General features: G+C 52.9%; 1 long non-coding RNA gene across 1 annotated transcript; it reads left to right on the top strand.

The window, feature by feature from the left end:
* Positions 1-5,581: 5,581 nt before the first annotated feature.
* On the top strand, positions 5,582-15,329 carry LOC119240140 (uncharacterized). Its single transcript, XR_005124087.2, has 4 exons — positions 5,582-5,907; positions 6,147-6,230; positions 7,455-7,643; positions 14,463-15,329. It is a non-coding gene; the product is annotated as an uncharacterized LOC119240140 (long non-coding RNA).
* Positions 15,330-22,653: the final 7,324 nt, after the last annotated feature.

Below are 22,653 nucleotides of genomic sequence, written 5' to 3'. Positions count from 1 at the left end.
CCTGGCTTTGGGCCTTGGCCTGGATGAGCCTTGACAGAACTTGTCTTGGTCTTCAAGCAGCATGACCCACAGAGGCCCGTCTGCAGCGGGGATTCCATCAGGCCCAGCAACTACTGGGGTCTGGAGGAGGTTGACTCTGAGCCACTGCCCAAGATGATAGCCCAGTCAGTGAGGCCAGCAGTATCACCTAAGTTGAGTAACCCTGGGCTCTGCTGTCTCTGAAAAATGGTGAGGAGAATGGAGTATCTGACGGGACTTGGAGACCCCAGAGACACCTGGGCATGGGTGTCATGGTGAGGCCAGTCTGCCTGCTCTCCCAGCAGTCTGTGCAGAGTTCAGACATGCCCAGGAGGAGAGCACCACCAGAAGGTATGTTGTAAGGAAATGGAAACACAGACAAGGCAGGGGTCTAGACAGATTTCCCACAGTGACGCTGGATCCTGCCCGCAAGGCCGAGGAGCAAGGAAGCCGATGAACAGATATTCCAGGCGAAGGGGCCAGCACAGGGAGGGGGAAGTTTGTTCTGTATTGGGGAAACAGATGTGGTCTTGATTTTCAGGTCAGAGGGTAGGTAGATAGGGTGGGGTGGCATGAAGTAGTCTGGAAAAGTAGGGGTCTGAGTCCAGGGAGTCAGGGCTAAGGTAAAACTCAGGGGGTAGGGGATATCACCTTGAGGGCAGGAGGGGCAGCTGAACCTGAAAGGAACCTCAGCAGAATCTCTCTAGATGTTGGGGGGCACCATCTGCCCTAGATCACCTGAGGAGTCTTTAAAATGTGGATTCAGGCCTGGTGCACCATAGCTCCAGAGGGTTGGTGGCAGAGAAATCTGAGGTCCTCGAGAGATGGCCCCATTTCAACAGGGCCAGGCCCTGGGCCATTGGCAGAGAGGTCCTGAGGTCCAAGGTGGGCCAGGAAGGCTGTGCAGTGGTCTCAGGCTCCTGGTTCTGGCCACTGGTGTTCACTCTACATGTTTCCCAGCAAACAGAAGGCCCTTTTACTTCCACTTCTTCCTTGTGAGGCAGGAAAGGGCAGGGGCTGAGCTTCTGGGGTCCCTGTGCTGGGGTTGCAAGCCCTGGATCCCTGTAGCGGGCAGCCTGGCTCCATGGTTGGCAGGCAGAGCCCTATCTAGCTGACACTCGCTCTTTGTCTGCATCTCAGCAGGGGAAGGTGTCCGGGTTGGTGTCCAGTTTGGTTGGTATCCAGGCTGGGTCAACAGTGCCAACCTCCCTTCTGGCTCTGGAGACACCCCCCCCAGTGTTCCAGGACTTCAGAGAGAAGTCAAGATGGCCTGTGACAGGCCAAAGGCTGCAGGGGCAAGGGGCTGGCACTGGGGCTGGGATAAACAGCTTTTCCAGCACACATGGGCAGAGGCTCAGCGGGTGAACAAAGACATGGATGGGCTGTGTAGGGCTGAACACTAGACCCAGCTGAGCCAGGGTGGCAGACCCAAGGCCTGCTCCAGACACCCCAGGGGCTGGGCAAGTTTGCACGTGGGAATGAGGCATTGTCCAGCTCTGCCAAGCCTTCAGATCTGAAATAATCCCAGCTTAGTGAGGGCTAGGGGCTGAGGAGGCCAGGGAGAAGGGTGGGGCTCAGGGACAGGGCCCAGGGAAGGTTCTGGGGCTCTGAGAGGGACTTCATCCTGAATCCGGGGGATCAGTTGTGGCTTGGCCCAGGACTGAGCTCCCTTGGTGCCTGGCACAGCTGAGGCTGGGGGAGGGCCTGGCCTCTTCCAAAGCTCTCCTTGTCCGGCAGCGGGTGGGGCTGGCCGGGGGCTGGGCGAGGCCACTCATATCTTCCCCGTTACTTCATTCATTTTGCTCCTGCTGATCCCTTGTTTATCTCACTGGGAATGCAGCCACGGTGGAAGCTGGGGCCAAGGGAAAGGTCAGAGCACTGGCTGCCTCCAGGAGGGCCCCCGGCTCCATTCACTGGCCTCCTTCACCTGGGTCCTGAGCTGAGCACACCTGGGGACAGCTGTCTAGATACCCGCCATGCAGGGAAGCGCCAGCCCTAGAGCCCTAACACGGAGCCCAGAGGCTGGGCTCTGAGCTGGGCCCTGCCCTGATGGGCTGTATGCCTGGGATGAGCACTAGCCATCTCTGAGCCTTGCCTTCTCCATGTGTGAATCGAAGGTTGCTCTAAATGACCTTTCAGAACACTTATAGTCAGGAACAACAGAGCTACCATTTTATAAGCACTGGCTCAGAGCCTGCACGGGGTCCCTGGTCCCATCTGAGGTTTCATGTCTCTGTGGGTCCCTGTGATCCCACTTTATTTAGAAAGGAGACAGGATAATGGGGGAGAGGGGGCATCCTCAGGTGGGGCTGGGGTGGAGACCAGGTGGGAGAAGCCTCTCTGTGTTGGATGAGGGTGCAGCACAAGAAGTCAGGGCTGCTGTGGGCAGGGGTATGAATCCCCAGCAAGGCCAGTGTTTGAAAATGTCCTTCAGAATATTGATAAGGCCATGCCAGGCCCCTTACCATGCCTTCCTGCTGCAGGGTGCTTGACTGGGTGGGCATATTGGTGGCCCAACCAGGGGCTGGGTACAGTGAGTCTTAATTCCATCACCTGGCAAAGCTGTGACCCCTGAAGGATCACCCCTCTGCTGGATGGGGGGCCGGGGTGGGGGACGGGTAGGCTCTGGCTTTGAGCAAGTCAGTCTGGGCCTGTGTTCTAAGTCTATGATGTCCACAGACACCACAGCCCTGCCAGGAAGGGGTGGCCAAGCCCAGGCAGATGAGGAAACTGAGCCTCAGTTGCTCAGGGTACTCAGCTGTGAATGGCAGAGCTGAGGTCTAGTCGTAGACTGTCTGGCCAGAAGCTTGCCCACTACTCGTCAGGATGGCGGGACCAGTCAGGCTCTCTTCCTGTGGGCTCGGCAACGCAACAGCACTTGAATTCAGGTGGGGGACTAGGACAAAAACCTCAGTGCCTTCTTGTCTCCTTGCCCCAGCGACCTAGTTTTCCAGTGTGTGAGATGGAGTGGGTGGGCCCGGCTCCAGGCCTGTTCTGTCCTCCATCCTGGAAACTCGCAAGGAATGAGGTCATCTTTGTCTAGGGGCTGGAGCATCTTGGGAGGAGAAATCTCCACAAAGACAAGGGCCCATTGTCTCCTCTTCCCCAGACCCTGCCAGCTTCCCCCCCAGTCACCAGATAAAGTCAACCCTGCTGACAGGCCTGAGAGAGCACATGAGCCAAAAGGGGTGATGCGGCGCCCCTGCTCTTCCCATTGGTTGACACCGCCCAGAATCCCACCATCAAATCTTTGTCAGGGTGCCACAGAGGGGTAGGCAGGAAAGGAAGGGAGGCTCTGGGGGGTCTTGGGGGTCTTACCCTTGGGTCATTACGGTGGACTTGAGTGAGTGGCCAGGTAATAATAAATAACACCAACTTGTATCCTGGCTTTTTAGGAGCCTGACATGCATTATTTCAGTAAACACTTACAGTAGCCCTACAGGAGCACTGATGTCATTGCCCCCATATCACAGGTGGGGTACACCAGCTCACAGCTAGTAGATGTGGGTGAAGAGGTGGATTGGAGTCTGTGTGGTTCTAAAGAATTATTCAGAGAGGTTCCAGGATGTGCAAGTGGGGTCTGGACTGAGGGCCAAGCACAGATCCTGGAGCTCGCAGTGGATGGAGGGGTCCCAACAGAGATGTGGATGCCTCCTCACCGAGTCCGTGGCCTAGAATGAGATGAGCCCAGGCTGTAGAATGAAAAGGTGGGGTGGGGCAAATTGCTTCCACTAGAGACTGGGAAGTTCTCTGGCCCCTGGCCCCAAGAAGACAGGATAAAAGATGCCCCAGCTCCAGTGCTTCGAAACACCTCAAAGGGTCGCTCGTGGGCAGGGCACTTCTGGGTGGGAGACACCCTTCTTCCCTGCAGCTCTGAGGTCCACTCAGCTCTGTCAGCAATTAGCCAAGCAAAGATAAATAACAGCTCAAGTTTAACACATCCAAAAGTAAACTCTTGATTTCCTCCCCAACCTGCTCCTCCCTGTGTCTCCCCCATCTCAGGAAATGGCACCATCATCCACCCAGTCACCCAGGCCAGAAAACTGGGAGGCAGCCTTGGGGCCTCCTGCTCCTCACCACCCACATTGAGGTATTGCCAAGGCTTGTCAATTCTACCCTCAAAATAAGTCCCAAATCCATTTCCCTGCCACCACTGTGTCCAAGCCACCACCCACTCTCCTCAAGGTGATGCTGCCAGTCTTGCCTTCCCTCTGCCCACTCCAGCTTGCTTCCCCAACCAGAATGACTTAAAGTATAAATCAGGTACACTGTCCTGCTTAAACTGCTCCTCTTTCCTCCCCAAAGCCTCCTATTGCATTCTGAGCAAAATTAACACCCCTCAAGGTCTATACACCCATATGACCTGGCGTCCCCTCAACTCCTTCCACGGTCCCCGCACTGTCTTCTCTTTGCAACTGTGCATTTGCACCTGCCTCTGTCTGGAAGTTCTTCCCTACAGTTTTCGCTCAGCTGGTCCTTCTTGTCCTTCAGGTACTGGCTTTTATCTCTGTCTCTCTTTTTTTTAATTATATGATTATTTCATTTTATTTTTTTCTGTTTATTTTTTTAAACAATGTTTGCTTCCCCCCACCTGCTCAGATTGAGTCCCCACAGAATCTCCTTCCCCAAGGTACCCGTGCACCATCACCACAGTCCCCTGTGCTCTGGCTTTTATCTCTTTTACTGCCATCCCAAACTAGGTTTCCTCAAGCCTCCTTTGTAAGAATTTACCTTAATTTGCAATGAAGGATTTACCCTTTGTCTCTGTAGCCAAACTGAGATCCTTGAGGGCAACAGAGTCATATCTGCCTGTCACTGCTGTGCTCTCCGTTGGCACTCAAATCTCTGTTGCACAAATGAACGTGTGTTGGTGTCCTGCACCGAGAGTGTGGGTAGACTTCCCACAACCACTAGTAATTCTTGGACACAGCAGGGTGTCCAAGACTTCAGCTCAATTCTGTGTTGCTTCGTGACCTTTTGGCTAAGATCAAGTCTTTTGGCTAAGTCATCAATTCAATTCTGAAATTACCCACTGGTTGGTAGTGTCACATTTCACAGGTGAAGGGCTTGGTCTCCCCAAACCACGGGCCACTTCAGAGGCTAGTCCAAAGTCCCAAGCAGTTACCTGTGTTTTTGACCAATCAACTACAAATCAAATCTTCTTAGACTTTTGCTTCATTTGCTAGAGAGGCTCAAGAACCTCAGCAAACCCAAGTACTCAACAGATCACTGATTTATTATAAAGAGACTGTAACTCGGGAACAGCCACATAGAAGCGCTGGAAAAGGCAAGGACGGGGGAAGGTGCAGCCTACCATGCCTTCTCTGGTGCGCCATCTCCTGGAAGCTCCATCTGTTCACCAACCCAGAAGCTTTCCAAACCCTGTCCCTTTGGGCTTTTATGGAGACTTCATTACATAAGCATGACTGATTAACTCATTGGCCATTGGCAAATGGACTCAACCTCCAGCCCCTCTTCCCTCCCTGGAGGTCAGCAGTGGGAATGGAATGTCCAGCTTCTAATCACACGGTTGGTTCCCCTGGCAACCAGGCGCCATGGAAGTCACATGAGCCACCTTTATCCTCTCAACACTTTCAAGACTTTGGGGAGCTGTGAGTTGGGAACTATGGATGAAGAGCGAAGATGGATGAGAAATATATATTTTGATGAACTGAATGACCAAATACATTTTTTCCTTATAAATCACTGTTTTATGATTAACAACCAAATAGCAGCAGCTCTTACTTATTGAACACTTTTCATTCTTTCTCATAAGGAATATAATCATCTCAACCACCAAGAAAGCCAGCACAGGCATGCCTTGGCGATATTGAGGGGTCTGTTCCAGACAGCCACAAAAAGGCAAATCACACAAAACTTGATTTCCCAGTGCGTGTAAAAGTTACATTTACACTATACTATAGTTTATAAGTGTGCAATAGTATTATGTCTAAAAAAGAATGTTCATGGCTTAATTAAAAAATATTGTACTGATAAAAATACTGGCTATTATCTGAGCCTTCAGAGAGTCATCATCTTTTTGCTGGTGGAGGGTGTTCTACAAAAAGCAATATCTGTGGAGCACAGTAAATGAAGTATGCCTGTCATGTCAACTCTCCCATTTCCAGATGTGGCAACCGAGACTCGAAAGCCAGAAGTAGCCATCTACCATCACACAGCCAGAATATGGCAGAGCCAGCTTCAGAACCCAGGTCAGTCAGGTTCAAGGTCTGACCTGAACACTATGCTGTCTCAGTATCTTACTGTAATTAGCATCCTTACATTCCATCCAGTCTTAGCAGCCATCGATTGAAAGATGCACCATAGTTCTGTGGCCCATTAAGAAAGGTCAAATCCCTGACAATGAAACTAGACATGCCATCCCAGTTTCAAAGTGGGAAGACTATTTTGGGGAATTGATGACATACAGTACTTTTGAGAGCAAAAACCATTCAATCCTTAGGACCCAAGGGACAAAGTAATAGATGGATTTCTCAGCAGGGCTGAGGAGTGTTCTGTAGGGAGCATGGAGAAATCCTGCCCTCAGTCCTTGGAGAGTTCTAGTTCAGGCAAGGACAATCCAATGCAATGGGTGTGCTGGATGCTCTCGAGAGGGATTCCAGAACATTCGGGGAGTATGAGGAGGAGACCCCAACTCTTTGGGGAGGTGGTGAGGGACAAAGGCAAAGATGGAGGAGGGTGTGTGTATGGTAGACACGGAGGGTAAGCAGGCCAAGAGGAGGTAAGAAGCTGTCAGGCCTAAGGAAGAGCCCACGCGGGACAGTGCCCACCTTCCCTTATGGGGAATGGCCTGCAGCTGACTGTGTCTGGAGCAGAGAGAGCAACCCCTGTAATGGGGTGATGGTGAGGTCCTTCCAGAGCTGATGGAGGAATCCAGGCTTCATTCTACAGAGAGCATGAAGTCATTAGGCTGAGAAGTGACAAAGGCATCTTTGTAAGTTAGAAGGATGGAATGAGGGGCCATGGGAAGTGTGAAGGCAGCGTGCAGGCCTAGGAAGGACTGAGATGATGCTATCAAGGGTCCCGGTTGTCCCTGTGCTGGATGGTAAAGAGGACCTGATTCACACACTCACTCTCGAGGACTCCCTGGTGTAAGTGGACCCACTGGTGGGGGCACAGGGAGCAGGCTGGGCAGGGGCCCACCTCCCCGGCCCCACCTCCAGGCCTGGGAATGTCCGGCCGGCTGAGAGTCCTCGGGAGGCTGGTGAAAGGCCCACTTACCATGACGGATGGGGGCCCCGTCGGGCCGAGCCAATTAGGCAAGATGGAGTGCCAGGGCCATGCTATAAATATCTTGGCTGCTGACCGGCCCAGGAATGTAAATTGTGGTGTTGAACAAGCGGGAGAAAATGTTCAGTTCAGACAGGATGGGTTTTTTGTGTGTGTTTTAAAAACATGTTCTTTCTTCTGTGAAGGCTTCAAGCCGGGCAGTGATGAAGCTGGGTGCCCAGATGCTGACTACTTGTCCAGTCAGTCAAGGACCAGAGCAAAGTCTCATGAAATGCAAATCAGGGCAAATCCCTTGAAAGTTCAGTGCATCCAAATCTCAAGAAAAGCCTGAACCCCACTTGCAGCTTGTCCCTGCGCAGATGGGCGCCCCCTGGGTGAGTACACTAACCATTCAATTTGGGGACACATAGCCCAGCAGGTGTAGAGGGTGCCACATGAGTTCAAGTGTCTCCCCAGTCCCAAGCCTTTCCCCAGGACTCTGTCCTGTGTGGGCAAAGCTGGACAGGCTGCTGTTTCCTAGCTGGGGGTAACCTGCTCTCCAAGGCCTGCGACCAGGAGCCCTGAGCCTGGTGAGCTAGGCTGGGAGAGCTCAAAGCACGCCTGGAGATGCATTCCACCTACCCTGACACCCTTTGTAAATCTCAGAGTTCCCAGGCCCGCCCGGGGCCTGGCCATTTCATTTGTTTTGAACTGGGATGCCAGGCAGGGAAAGTGACGGGGGCGCTGAAAAGGAGGCACATTCAGCAGGCCCTGCAGCACTGTTCCCCCATGGCCTGCTTGGAGAGGCCGCAGAGGGCATGGGGCTGCCCAGAAACCTCATTCAAGTCCTGCAAATGAAATACAACCCCTCAGAGGGGGCACAATGACAGTGACATAGGTGGGCCCCCTGGACCCTGACTAACAAGTAAACTGGAGCCCAGTTCCAGTTCCAGAAAACCCCGGAACAAAATCATCTAGGGTGCCTCATGGTGCTGGGGCCCTGCTCTGCGTGCAGGAGAAGGTTCTCCAAATGCAGAAGGGAGAGACAGACAGGGGCCCAGTGTGTGCAGGCAGGGGGACAGGAACTGAGAGCTGTGGCCAGCTAGTTCTTGTCTCCTGGTCAAAGCCTACACTGAGGAACAGGGCTGAGGGCATGGGTCAAGGAGCTCACTGGACTATTTGAGGGGACGGTCGAGGAATTGACTCATTTGGCAAACATTTATTGAGAGCTCATTTTGTGCCATGTGCTGTGCTCAGCTCTGGCTGGAGTCCCTGGCACAAGGCAGGGTCAGGGGTCAGGCCTACCAGGGAAGGGGCTCAAAAAGGCCTGGAGATGGGACCAGGGCCCAGTCAAGCTCCAGACAGAGCTGGGGGCAGAACTCAAGCTCTAGGGGGCACTCTGGGACAGCTGGGGCTGGATTAAGCGGGATAAAGGGCAAAGAGCAGACCTAGAAAGCACAAGGTGGAGGTCAGCCCTGTTCCCTCAGCGATCCCAGAGGATCCCAGCCCAGCAGCTAGACCTGGAACAGAGCCGACCTGAGGTAAATGGGAATGACCGAGCCCCGTGTCCTGTCTGGAACATGCCCTCTGCTTTCAAGACCTGAAGACAGGGTCGGAGCAGGTGCAGGTGTGTGGTGCTGCAGCAGCAGGCTGGGCCCGGCTCCCTCCTGCCTGGTGGCAGGGCCTTCAGCTACATTACCCTGGAGTGAGATGGCCACTCAGAAAGACCCAGCAGAGCAGAAGGGGCCTGGCCTGTGCCCAGCCACCACGGCATCTTCCCAGTGGGTGTGCACACGCCTACATGTGCCAGACTTCTCCAAGCAGCTCCCAAGGGACCACTTTTGTGGGAAATCAGTGGGGGGATGGGAAAGCAAGAGAAGGTTCATCTCTGGAAACCCAAGTGTATGTGAATACGATTCGGGTTCCCAGGCCCAGCGCAACGTGGGTGCGGGTGGCACCTTTCCAGCACTAACAGGCAATTTTCAGACACCAGCGGGGTGTCACAGAATTCAACTTAGTTCAGCTCGCTCCTGGTGCTATGTGCACAGAGATAGCCTCAAGTTCCACAGGTAAGGGCCCAGCTCCCAAGACCGCCCTCCACTTCAGAAGCTGGTGGCAAGTTTTCACAGTCACCTGTGCTTCAACCAGCCACTATTGGCTACTGGGGGTTCCCACCACCCCTCCTTAGCTTTGATCACTTTGTCAGAGAGGCTCACAGAGCTCAGAAAAATCTGTTTACTCAACAGATCACTGGCTCATTATAAAGGACTAACTTGGAAACAGTCAGATGGAAGGGATTCACCAGGCAAGGGATGGGGGAAAGGCTCTGAGCTTCCATGCCCTGGCCAGGTACACAACTCCACCTGCCTGGAAGCTCTTAGAAGCCCCTTCTCAAAGAGAGAGCTTAGACAGCTTCCTTACAAAGGCACAGCGGATGAACTCATGCCATTGGCGGTAGCCAATTGAACTCCCCATCTGCAGCCCTCTCCCCTCCCCAGCCGTCTGGGGTGGAACCAGTCCTCATCCAGGTGACTCCAAAGGCACCCTACTTACATAACAAAGGAAACCCCTATAATTTTTAACACTTAGGAAATTCCAAGGGTTTTGGGAACTGTGAGCCAGAATCGTAGATCGTAGATCGCCAAATATATCTGAGAAATATATTTTGATGATCTGAATGACCAAATATTTATTTTTCTTGTAAATCATGGGAAGTACAAATCAGGAAGCTGTGCACAGGGGTGGGAGCTGTATGCACAGTCACAGGTCACCAAGGAAGTCCGAGCAGTGGCAACATAGAGTTGATGTCTATTTCTTAGTCTTCAAAGATGATTCCTAGTGCTGGTCCCTGCAGCTTCATCCCCATGGTCACTCTGCACATGTCCATGTTGTGTGCTCCTAGAGGAGCCCTCTGGCCCCTTCTCCTCCCCATTCCATCCATTACAGAGCCAAAAAATTCACCTTTTCCCTTGTGGTTTTTTCCTATTGCTTGGAAACTTGCAAACTCCTCAGGAAGTTTAAGAGAAGTTAAGGAAAACTTACAACTGTTTTTCCAGAGGGTAAGAAAGACTTCAATATTTCCTGCTAGCTACTGTTGAATTTTATTACTCATTTATAGATTTTAACTCTGTCATCTGACTGGAGATAAGTTTAGTGTTAAATATAAAGTGTTAGCTAATTTCCTCCCACCCTGAGTCGTGGACCATTTTGTTCATTTTACCATGCTTGCTTTACCAAGAACTATGTTTTTCTATCTAATTGGTTCACCTATATAGTAGCTGCTTTGTGTTCTATTCTAATGGTATGTATTTCTGATCTTACTCTAGTATCACACTGTCAAATTATTGTTCTTCTAAAACATGTTTTGTTGGAGGTTTTACAGCATAGTAGTTAAGATTGTGGGCTTTGAAGTCAAACTAACTGGGATTTATATGGGAATTTTACTATTTAATAAATATATGACCTTGGGCAAATTGCCTCCCAGTTCCACCTCTCTAAGGTGGAGTATTAGGAGGCCTATCAATAATACCTCCCTTGCAAGTTCAGAACTGAGAGGTAGCTTTAGGATTCAGTCAGACAGATGAAACATTAGTCTTGCTACTAATTTATGGTGGGTGGCTGTCTACTGTCATCACTTGTATTCAATAATACACCTGAGATCCTAACCTTTGCAATAAAACAGGAAAAAGAAATACAAGTTATGATGATTGAAAAAAACAAGCCAAGAAACAGAGCCTCAGTTGGCCTCCAAACGCTCATCCCTATGGACCCCAGTCAAAGGGAGTGGGGTACAGGCCTCCCCTCAACCACTGCCAGTTATAACCCCATGGAATTACCATAGAGCACAGCAGAAAATGCAGGTCCCCTGGGGGAGAATAGGGTGGAGAGAGAGAGGACAGGAGCATTCTCTAGCTCAAGTCTCTTCACATGGAATGCAGTGGGGGTGGCAGAGGAGACTCCCCAATGACAACTACACCCAGAACCTTAGCGAGTGTGCAGTGAGATAATGCCTGCCACACGGCGAGGCACAGGAAGTGCCGCTCGTATTGTGAACAAGTGCAGCATCCATTTAATTTCTCCTCTTGCACTGAATTTCTTAAAAAATAAAAAATGACTTTTCCAGACGAAATATAGGACCCTTTGGTGATATTCTGAAGAAAAATGCTTCCCTCCAATCCAGTCCCCAGTCTCCCCACCTTTTCAGTAGGTGCTACACAAATATATAAATGACTTTGCAGGGGGAGGGGGATGTCGGGATTAATCCCAGCACAGGACTGGAGAGGGTGGGTCTGGGCATCAGGGACAGAAAGGAAACATGTCACAGAGGGATGGAAACTAATGCTACGGAGGAGCTGAGGACAGTGCAGGACAAGGGTTGCAGGGCCTGGTAGTGGTGGGTGGGAAGGTTATCAGACTTGGGAGAGCATGAGGCTGGTGGTAGAGTTAGCTCAGGAGAGTTGAAAGGGTTGGGGGGCAAGGGGACAGATTTGAGCAAGTTGCAGAGAAAAGAAGAGACTGAGAGCCAGATGGGGTCCAGGTGTGACGTATGAGCACAGGAAGTGAAGGCCAAAGCAAGGCGGTGTCTTCTGGAGCTTGACCCCATGTCCCACAGTTGGGGTGCTATTCTAGAGTCCTGCTCTGTCACCAACCATGATGTGAACCTGGACAAGCCACTGGCCCTCTCTAGGCCTCAGACCCCCTTTGTCAAACGAGGACATTCTCTGCCATGGTGCTCTGGATCTCTTCCCTGACTGGGGGTGTCCCCCCCAACCCCCCTTTCTTTTCCTGCCTACAGACTCCCTGGGCCTGCTTCTCTTTCCCATTTCCCCACTTGGGCCCCAGCATCCCCTGGTCTCTTTAGACGCCTAGACTCCATCCTGCCCTGCTCATCACTCTGTGTCCACCAGGCCCCACTTCTGGGAGAGCAGCCCCTCCCCCTCATTGGCCCCACTGCCGCCTCTGCTTTTCATTAGCAGCAACTCAGTCAGCCCTTGCACCTGCTCACTCCCTGCCCTCTCCTGGCCCCTGAGCACCAAGGGAAATAAACCTGCACCCACCCACCCAGAGCCCACAGTCTAGGAGGGACCATAGGCAGGCCCTCTCTTTGGACTTACTCATTCTGAAAATAGTTTTAAGTGGCCAGCCTGTATCTGGAACGGGCACAGGAACCGGTGGTAAGTACTGAGACACAGTCTCTGCACCTGGGGGTGTCCAAATTTGAAGTCACAAGATCATGATGTGTGCTTCTCTAGCCCCGAGGCAGCCCAGCAGGGGTCTGGGACTGAGGGAACATTTCTCAGGAAGGGGACATCTGCACCAGGATGGTGTGTGAGCAGACATGAGTCGATCACATGGTGACTGGAGGGAGGTGAGGCAGAGCCGGCTCCAGTGGCGTGAGGGGAGCTCAGTGCACTCCAACGTGGCCAGATCAGCTGGGGCAGTGTTGGAAGAAGAGAGCATAGCTGAGATTGGTGCAGTAGGCTGGAGCCACGTAACCCAGGGCTTCGTGGCTATCTTACCGGTGGTAGGAAGTTATTGGTGAATTTAGGCAAGTGGTATGATGACTAGCATTTTTTAAAAATCAAAGCTGATTAAAGGAGTGGATGAGGGCAGACAGGCTGGAAAGTTATCCCAGAAAGGTGGGTGAAAAGTGGTGACAACTTGGATTGGCGGGGGTGTCAAGAGGGGGCTGTGGCAGGTAGGGGCAGGTTGGGGGCGGTGATAGAGGTGGTGGTGAAGGAGTAGTGGTGATGGGAAGATTGTGGAGGTGGGTGAAGGGGTGGTTTGGGGGCTGGTGCTGAGATGTGGTGAGGAGGCCAGGGGTGTAGATGAGGGTGGGGAGCAACGGTAAAGAGACAGGTGGGTGGGCTAAGAGGACAGTGGTGGGTCTCGATGGAGCAGAAATAGACCAGTGGATAAATATGAGAGCCAAACATAGACAAGCTTTCTGGGGCATCGCCATGGGCTGTGGCCGGGGCGGGGAGGAAGAGAGTAATGACTCTGCCCAGCAATAGAAGCATGTGATTCCCCGGGCCGTGAGAACTGTGGCGGGGGCGGGGGGCCTTTTGGGGTAAAGAGGAGGAGTCTAGGTTTGGACCACTGAGAACAGGTGCCCAAGGGACAGCCAGGCAGAGGTGGCACTGTCTTGACCAAGGAAGGCAAAGCAGGGTCATAGGAGCCCGGAAAGAGAGTTCCAGGGTGTAGGAGGGGCCTAGTATTGAATGTCGCCCAGTTGGACAGAAGTTAAATGTGACAGTGCTCGTCAGACTGGGCTCCGAGGATCCCCGCTGCCCTCGGGAGGGCTGTCTGTGGGCCCCGGAAGTAGACAGAGTGGGCTGAGGAGGGAGAGGGAGGTGAGGGGTGGAAACAACTGTGCAGACAGCTTTCTGGAGAGTTTGGCCATGACGGGGAGGTGAGAGGTGGAAGTGAGAGGCCAGAGGTGGAAGTGGGGTTCAAGGAGGGTTTTCTTTGCATTTCCTCAGTGGAATGTTTGAAATGCCAGTGAGAAAGGAGCTGTAGAAAGAAGGCTGAACATAAAGGTGGTGCGGGCTAAGATGCCTGAGCGGGTGGGAGGGGCCAGCACAGGTGGGCCCAGGGGAGGAGGAGAGGCGGCTGATGGCCAGAGACTTGGAAGCCTGAAAATGCGAGGGGAGGTACAATTCCATAGAGCTAGCCCCAGAGGGTGAGGCCACAGGAGCTCAGGGACAGTGAGGAGATGTGAAAGACTGAAAGCTCAGTGAGAGGAAAGCCCAGAATTGGCTGCGGTCAGAGGTCATTGCAGACCTTGGGCCAGGTCCGAGTCTGGAATTAGGGTCAAGATGCGATCTGGAGTTACAGGGGGCTCTGTCCAGAGTGGGGAGCAGAGGGTTAAAACAAAGTCAGACACCCCATCCCCACCCCCATCCTGGGTCCATCCCAAGCTCAGGGTATAGGACCTGGAGCCACTGAGGTCAAAGGTAAGTTCTTCCAGGCTTCAGGTGTCTGATCTGGCCCAGTTCCCATCCCAAACCCTCTAGCTTGGTGGGGAATGGGGGCTCCACTTACCCCTCAGACCTAAAGGGCCCCCGACCACCCCATCCTCTCCACACTGGGCACCGGCTGAGTCTCGCCCCACCCAGTCCAGGGTGAGAATTCCGGCCACACGTCTCTGTGATGTGGTCACGCTGGAAAAATGTTAATCAAATATTCTCCTCCGTGTTTCCTTTCTTTCCCAGGCTGGATTCCTAGAAGACAGGAATTTATGGTGTGAGAGCTCCAGCCCCCGCAAACCCTGAGCCAAGGTCAACAGCATGAGGAGGGCAGTACCGCCAAGAAGAGGGGAGCCGCAGCCTGGGGAGCGAGCTGCACAGAAAACCAAAGGATGTGATTCCAAAACGCCCTCTACCCCTCAAGCGCCCACACTGGGGGCTCGAACAAGATCCCCCAGACTTGCCCAAACAGGCCATTTCTGTGGGCAGAGCCACCAATTCAGAGACAGGGCCTGTGATGCTGCTGAGGGGGCAGATCCTTGGATTCATGGAGGATCTGAGAACGTCCCATGGCTGAGACCCGAGAGAGATGGCCCCAAACATTCAGGGGGTGCTGAACAGGGTGCCCATGGTGCCCCCATCCTTCAAGCCAAGTAAGGGCAGCTAAGATGGAAGAAGGTGACTTGGGCCCAGTGAAAAGACCCCCAGAGGTGGGAGCCTGATTTACACCTGTCTCCCCTCTGCCTCTGGGGCCTGAGATCCTGCCTGTCCTCACACAGCGAATGCCCAGGGTCCAAGGCTCTATGACAGCAGAGGACAGATTTGTGCCAGACCCCAAGGCACTGGGGAGGGTACCCAAGGGGAAATGAGCAGGGACCTGGAGACCACTTTGATTCAAACCCAGATCACCTGGGACTGGGAAGACAGGCCTGCTGTGAGACCCACAGCTGTAACTTGACATCCATGTGCCCCTGAGCCCCACTGGGGCCCCCCTCCCTCAGAAAAAACAGGGCTTCCTGTTGGAGAGAAACCCCAAGTGAGGGTAGTGGGGGGACTGATATGGAAGTGGAGGATGAGTATCACGTGAGGTGCTGCAGATTCCCCGAGGAGAGAGTGCTGGCCAGGGCGGGGCGGGGTGAGGGGGGTGGGGCGGCTGGGTGCAGGACATGGGTTGGAAAAAGCTTCCTGATGAAGGTGCCCCAATGGGTGGTGGAGTTCACCAGGAGGACACAGAGTAAGAGGGGGGCTTGGAGGGAACATTCCAGCCAAGTCCATAGCATGTGCAAAGGCCCAGAATGTTTATACCTTGGTAAGACTTTTTATAAATAAATTCTCAAATCCAAAATGAAAAAAGGGTGTCTGGCAAGCCACATGTCTGGATTTCTTGCTTGGAAAAGCAGACCCTGCTCTGCCTGGAGCCTGGGGGCCAGAAGAAGGTGTGGCTTGAACTGACCATCAGGTTCACATCTTTCCTCCAGGCCCCCGCAACAGTGCAGCACCAGGCACCCCCAAAGGGTCCGCCTCTACTTCCCTCCACATCCTCAGCTCCCATGCCCGACAGCCTGCGTCCCCGCCACTTCCTTCTGTGCCAGGAGAGGGGGGGTGGGAGCTCCAGGATCCTTCCAGAGCCTCTGCTCCTGGGTGCCTGGATTAGGGAGAGTCTGAACCTCTGCTTTATCTTTTTTTTTTTTTGGCCTCAAGCACAGCAGATTTTTCCGCATCACTTCCAGTGAGCATCCGTCATTTCACATGTACCTTGTGATGAGGGGACAGTCAGAGAGGCTTGGTGAGGACAAGGTTTCCTGGCAGGGGGTGATTTGTCTTGGAGCTAGAGGGAGGGGGTGGTTGCACAATGTTGTGAATCTACTAAATGTCGCCGAATTCTGTTTTAAAATGGTTACTTTTATGTTATGTGAATTTTATTTCACTTTTTAAAAGTGTATACCACTGTCTGAAAGATTTTTATTTACATGAATGGCAGTGGGCAAAGAGCTGTATTTCTTAGTGTTTCTACTCCCCACTCTGCTTTTCAGATCTTTCAACAGAGTCTAGTCTCCACCAGGCTTGTTGCTTCAAACTGTTGCCTGGTGCCCAGAGCAGGACACCACACCCAGGGATGTGCACCCAGGCCCCTCTCCACACCATCACTACCAGTGGTGCATGATGGGCCCTTGCAGGGCTGGGTGGAGGGCTTGGACATATGCTTGCACTTAATTTAACGAAACACAGCTAGATGCCACTCAGGCCCGCTCCTGCACACATCCACCAACACTTGGCATTATCCAGTGGTGTCCAGCAATCAGATAGGTGTTAAGCAATCTCTCTCTGTTGTTTTGATTTGCATTTCTCTAACTGTGAGTGCATTTGAGACTCTTCCCATACTCTGCAAATGGCCAGTTCCTACCCTCAGTCCATTTTTCTGCTGGGTTTACAATCTTTTTGTCCTTGTTTTGCAGGCATTCCTCATATAGTCCAGCTCGCAGCTCCCAGCTGCTTAAAAATCACAAATCTCCTCATCTCCATCCTTCCCCCTCACTTTATCCATGAGGTCCTTTGTTAAGGGAAATCCCTAATTCCAGCAGGATATTGTTGAGGAACATGATAGGCATGCTCTAAAATATACAGTCACTGGTAGCTTAGCAACGAGGACACACATTCTGAGTAATGTGTCATGTGTCAATTTTGTCATCTCGTGGACATCCTTGAATGTGATGACAAAGACCCAGGTGGCCCAGGCTGCTACTTGCCTTGGCCGCATGCACGATGATCTGGGGGCCACTATTGGGTACACAGTCCATTGTTGGCCACGACAGCGCTAAGCGACACATGACAGATTCGTGAATGGCCAAGTGATTGAAACAGAGATCAAGGAGGGAGGACTTGCCCTGAACAATGTCAGCATGTACCAGAAAGCTGAGGGGAGCGACCGAGATGACATTGGTGCAAGAACAGGCAAATAGGCAGTCGGAACTGGTCAGCAAAGAGAAAGCCTGACACCCCACAGTTCCATGGGGAAGGGACGGACCAGTTAACAGGGTTGAGAAGATAGGCTCACTTGTGAAAAAAAGCTACAAGTGGATCCCTTGCCCTAACCTGGTAAAAAGGTGACTGCAGGTAGAGGAAAAATAGACACAAATATGAAAAGCAAAACTCTGAATTTGCCAGAACGAGCTGTTGGAGACAATCTTGGCAACACGGGTGCGGGGAAGGACTTCTTAAAACAAACGCACAACCCATAAAGCAAAAAAAGCCAACCTCCAGTCTTATCCAGAGGAAGTGGCATTTCCTCCCGGAAGCCAGCCTCGGCCCTGCCCACCTGTGAGTCATGGGCACTCTCGAGGCTGGCAGCCTGACCCGCCTTTCCTGTAGGTACCCACGAGGGAGCAGCGTGCAATGCGCCTTATCTCGCCCTCGCCCATGGCCCTGCAGACATGAGGTCAGGGCTGGGGATGTGGTGGGGGGTGGGAGGCAGGAGATGCAGAGGGGTCAGCGAGAGGGCAAGGGTCACTGGCAAAGCACTTTGAGGATGGGAGGGGGCAAAGAGGGCCCTTGAGGGACCCCCAGGCCTGCCTCCGGGGCTGGGGTAGTGGAAGGTTTATGTTATCAGGAGGCGCAGGGGCAAGAGAGCAGGGACACGTGTGCCAGCCTAGTGTAGCAGAAGGCCTTAGATTAGGATCTCCCATCTGGGACTCTGTTCGCAACCCCTGCCCCTCCTAGTATCCAGCTTTTGGAGCCAGCCCCGTCCAGCCAAGAAAGGGCCAGACGGCGAAGTCCTCGAGAGAACAAGCTCGGGTGTGTCCGTCTCTCCAGTGAGTGTCTGTGCTCCAGCGGGGGTCTCCCTGGGGCACTGTGGTCATCCAACAAAAGGTCACCAGCTCCAGCACTGGCCCTGTCCCAAGGTTCTCCGTGTGCAGGGTGAGACGAGTCCCTCTCAAAAGCAGGATTAGAGAGCGTCTGTGTGCCTGGGTCCCAGGACAGGTTCCAAATCTGTGTCTGTGACCATGCATGTGCAAATGTCCGACCGTCTGGCCCGTTGCTTTGTCTGAGTCCATGCCAGCTGTGCCAGCTGCTCTTTTTCCAGACACCTGGGACAAGCTCTTGTGTCCTTCTCCAGCCTGCCCCTGGGGGTCCTGACCAATGTTGGGGGCAGGCTATGAGTTGGAAGGCCAGTTGGTTAGCAAATGTTTATTTAGGGGTGTGTGGGTCTGCCCCGAGGGGTGAACGGCCTGATCTGCCTGTGTTTGTCAGCTGGTGGGCTCTTCCCCTCCCTGAGGGGCCTGGTCCGTGGGTCTCTGTAGGGGGAGCAGGGAAGCAGGGTCTACTCCACGGTCAATACCACCCTCCACCCAGCCCTCAGCAGAGATTGGCTGGACTCTTCCAAATATGCTGAGGTAGATGATGATGCCAGGCACACAAAAGATTTGTGTATGTAGACACACATACATATATATATTAACATACTGTGACTAATTTTTTAACCTTTTAATCATGGTATTATTTATATAAAGAAATGCACAAATCCAGCACAAACTTCCATCCAATCAAATGTGAATATTCACACAATGAACACATTTGTGTTGACCTCACCTGAATCGATATATAGAACTTTGCCAGGCCCCCCAGAAGTTTCCTGACACTGTCTTCCAGTCACCACTCCCCCGCTCCATAATCGCTGTTCTGCTTCCTCCCACCATACATCAGTCTTGCCTGTGTTTGAACCCAAAGTCAATAGAATCCAAGAGAATGTCCTCCCTTATGGCTGAGATCAACCAAAACTATTGCATGTAGTTGACAATGTGTTATGTATATGCATGCGTGAGTGCATGTGTGTGAGTGCATGTTTATGAGTGTGTCGTGCTGTGTGTGTGTGTGTGAGATACAGGTTGTACTCTGTGCCTCTCCCCCTTTCTGTCCACTCCACCTGAGTTCTCAGGAGCTCACCTCTGGGAAGAAGATCTTAGAGTGAATTGTGGCCAGAAAATCGGTAGTTTTGCTCACTGAAGTCACAAACTCAGCAGAGCTGAGCGGTGTGGGTGGAGCTACAGCGGGGACCCAAACCATTTGCTGCCTCTGTCCAAGAAGGATGCAGTTGTGGTCCACCAACCAATGTGGGCTCTCTCTCCAAGCCCAGAGTGTGCCAGGCACAGGGACACAGATGTGAGCCAGATGCACTGGCCAGATGTCCTTCCTCCCCTCCTTCAAGGCCCAATTGAGTGACACCTCCTCTGTGAAGGTTTGCTTCCCAGCCCCTGTTTGCTTCCCAGCCCCTTGCCCAGAAGCTCTGGTGTGTTGTTCTCACATAGGAGGCAATGTCCCAAGGTCTAAAAGGCAAATTTGATCAAGCCACCCATCTGCTTTGAACCTCCGCTGGGTCCCAATTACCTCTGCAAAAACAGTGAAACTCCTTAGTCTGGCATTTTATCTGGCAGGATGCAGCCCCACTGGCCTCTCCACATTTTTTCTTTCCATTTTCTTTTTTCAAACTTTCCACTCAAAGTCCAGCCTGCAATTTCTTGCTTCTGTCTGTACTTTCTGAAATGTGGTCACCCTGATGGCAGTGCCCTCTTCTCCCTTTAAATTAGCTAACATCTCGTTTTTGAAGACTCCACTAAAAGGTTCCCTCCTCCAGGAAGTCTTCACTGACAACTGAAGCAGGGTCAGTGCTTCCTCTGGGCTGCCACAGCCCCATGCTTCCCTGGAAGTAGTATTCCTCCATTGAAATAGCCTCTTCAGTGGACTTCGGGTTCCTGGAAAGAGACTGGCACCGAGAAGGAACACTGTATGGACATATGGTGAGTAGGTGCCTGAGGGCATCCTGGCAAAGGCACCCAGCAGGCAAGTGGATATGTGGGTCTGGGACTTAGGAGGGAAGCCTGGCTGGTGCCAAATGTCTCCCCAATCCAAGGTCAGAAACCAGTTGGGTCAGAAACCAGTCTTGGACAGCACCTCTGATTTGAACCTCTTCTGGCTCCCTCAACTGCCTCCTAACAAAACTCCCCACATGCCTCAGCCCATTGTCCACATGGCACCTGCTCACATGCAGCCCTGACTCTGATGCTCCCTGTCTCAAGCCCTCCATGGCTCCCCATGGCCTCGGGGTAAAGTCTTAGGCTCACTCCCATGGTCTACTAACCTCTCCAGCCTCATGGCTCAACGTCTACCCTTCCTTCACTCCATTTCCTCAGAGCAAATAATGAGCAGGTTCCCAAACTGCCCCCTCAAAACATTTTCCTACTCCCTCAGTCCCCCTGAGGCACTCCCTTGCCATATTCCTGGACCATGAGACACTCTGGAGAGAGCCTTTGTGCTTGTCTAACACCTGTCGAGATTGTGGACTTGGGGCTGAGGCTCTACATGGCTCATGTCCATGCCTGAGGCTCGGTACAGGGTGAATATATAAAGGAATGTGCCCATTTTATAGATAAGGGGCATGAGACTCAAAAGAGCCATGGCAGTGTCCTTCAAGTTGTTAAGGGGCTGTGGTTGGTTTTCGCTTCCTGAGAATAGCTACTGGTATGGGCCCGCTTCCCACTCGGCCCTGGGTCAGGCCCTGCGAGGGAGAGCAGGTTTGACCATCCCTCCAGGAGCTGGGGAGGGGGCCTGGAGCAGTGCAGCAGGCTTGGAGATCTTAGGGACACTTCCTGAGAACCAGGTCACCCAGGACATCTGCACTGCAGAGCTCCCAGGCAGGCCCTAGGCTCACCTCTGGGCCCCTCTGCCTCCCAAGCTGGGTGGGACTCAGAGTGAGGCGGGCAGCACCAGGAGGGTGTGGCAGGAGCAAGGAGGTGTTGGGAGAGGAGCCTGATTTAGGAGGCAAGCAGTGATGGGACCACTTGGCAAGGTGGGCACGCACGACAGACCCTTCGAGATAAGAGTCCAGAAGTATGTGAGCGATGTAAACAGGTAGGGGGGCGGGCACCCTAGCTCCCCGTACCAGCCAGAGACATAGAGACCTGAGCAGAAGAGGCAGCCATCTTGGACGGGAGGGGGCATCAAGACCTTCCAAGGCTGACCCGGCTCTGCCCACCCCAGCCTGGACCTTCACATCCCTGCTCAGAGCTCCTTCCTGCGAGATCCTACTTCATCACGGAATCCCACCCAACTCTGCATCCTCTCTCCGGGTCAACCTGCTCCAGAATTCTCCCTGACTTCTTCATGTTTCTTCATCGTGCTTCCATACCACCTTAGATCACCTCAACACTCACCTGTCTCACCTGGACGACTGCTTCCGTCTTCAGATCTGATTGTGTCTCTCCCGTCGCTGGCTCCCTTCCCCCTTCCGGATGACACCCAGCCCCATAGCACAGACCTGAGGCCCTCTGATCATACCAGTCAGTCTCTCCTTTTGTCTCACGATCGCACTTCTCAAGTTCAGCCTTCCCAACATCTGGCACTTCCCCGAGTATCCCGAACTTCCTGCCATCTCTGGTCCTTTGCACATATTACACCTTCGATCAAAATTCCTTCTCTGCTCTGGCCTGCTGACATACTCCTACTCAACCTCCAAAACCCGTCTCGTAGGTCCCCTCCTCCAGAGCTAGCCCTGCCTCTAAGGGAGGAATGAAGACAGCTCCCAGGTTGCTCTGGGCTCCCTCGGCCCCCACCCTAGCCCCGCCCTCTCAGGACTCTCAAAAGCCAGTCCTCTTTTGATGGAAGCTCTGTAGAGCAGGGTGCTGGTGTGTGCCTTCTCTGGGTAGCTGACCTCCGCAGCAGGTTGTTGGTAAGGACTTAAAACCTCCAAGTTCAAAGCTAAAGCTTCCCTCCTTCTGGGAAGAGGCCCTGCACTGAGAGGCCAAAAGGATCAGGCCTCCAGCATAACTCCCCCTCAGGTACACATTCTATCTCCAAAGTACCCCAACCAATCCTGAGTGCAGAAACAAAGTGTTTTGCCACTGTCCTTTGTCCTGTTCACAGTGGTCATGTGATGGGAAAAACCAGACCCAGTTGAAGAGGAGGAAACTGAGGCTAGGAGTCGTGGAACATAGCTATGCAAGCCATGTTTGAACAGTGGGAGAACCCAAGCTGGTTGACTTGAGCAGCCCTGTAGCCAGAGGAGGTTAAGGCCATGCCTCTGCTCTAAGTACAGGGCAGTGCACGTGCCAGCTAGTGATCTGGCAGGACACAGACAGGGGAAAGGTCAGTGTGTGCAGCGAGGTCAGGAGCTGCACCGACTGCCTGCAGAGGGCAGGGTTGAGGGCACATGTGCATAGGGCCATACCAGTGCCCACATTGGCAGGGAACTTCCAGCTGAGTGCCCAAAACAGGAAACAGATGCAAGGTGTCAGCCATGCGAATGAGACCAGGGTCTTTTGACTGCCTGGGTGGACAGAATGTAGCTGCACACCCATGGCCCACCCGCCCATGAAGCCAGCACAGACTGTCTTAGCTGTGGGCACAGCCCCGGGACCCACGTCTGCAGACAGGCCTGTATGTGCTG

Source organism: Talpa occidentalis, unplaced genomic scaffold (genome assembly GCF_014898055.3).
Source record: "Talpa occidentalis isolate TD23 unplaced genomic scaffold, MPIMG_talOcc4v2.1 talOcc4.12, whole genome shotgun sequence".
Taxonomy (NCBI): domain Eukaryota; kingdom Metazoa; phylum Chordata; class Mammalia; order Eulipotyphla; family Talpidae; genus Talpa; species Talpa occidentalis.
This window is presented reverse-complemented; position numbering and strand designations above follow the sequence as displayed.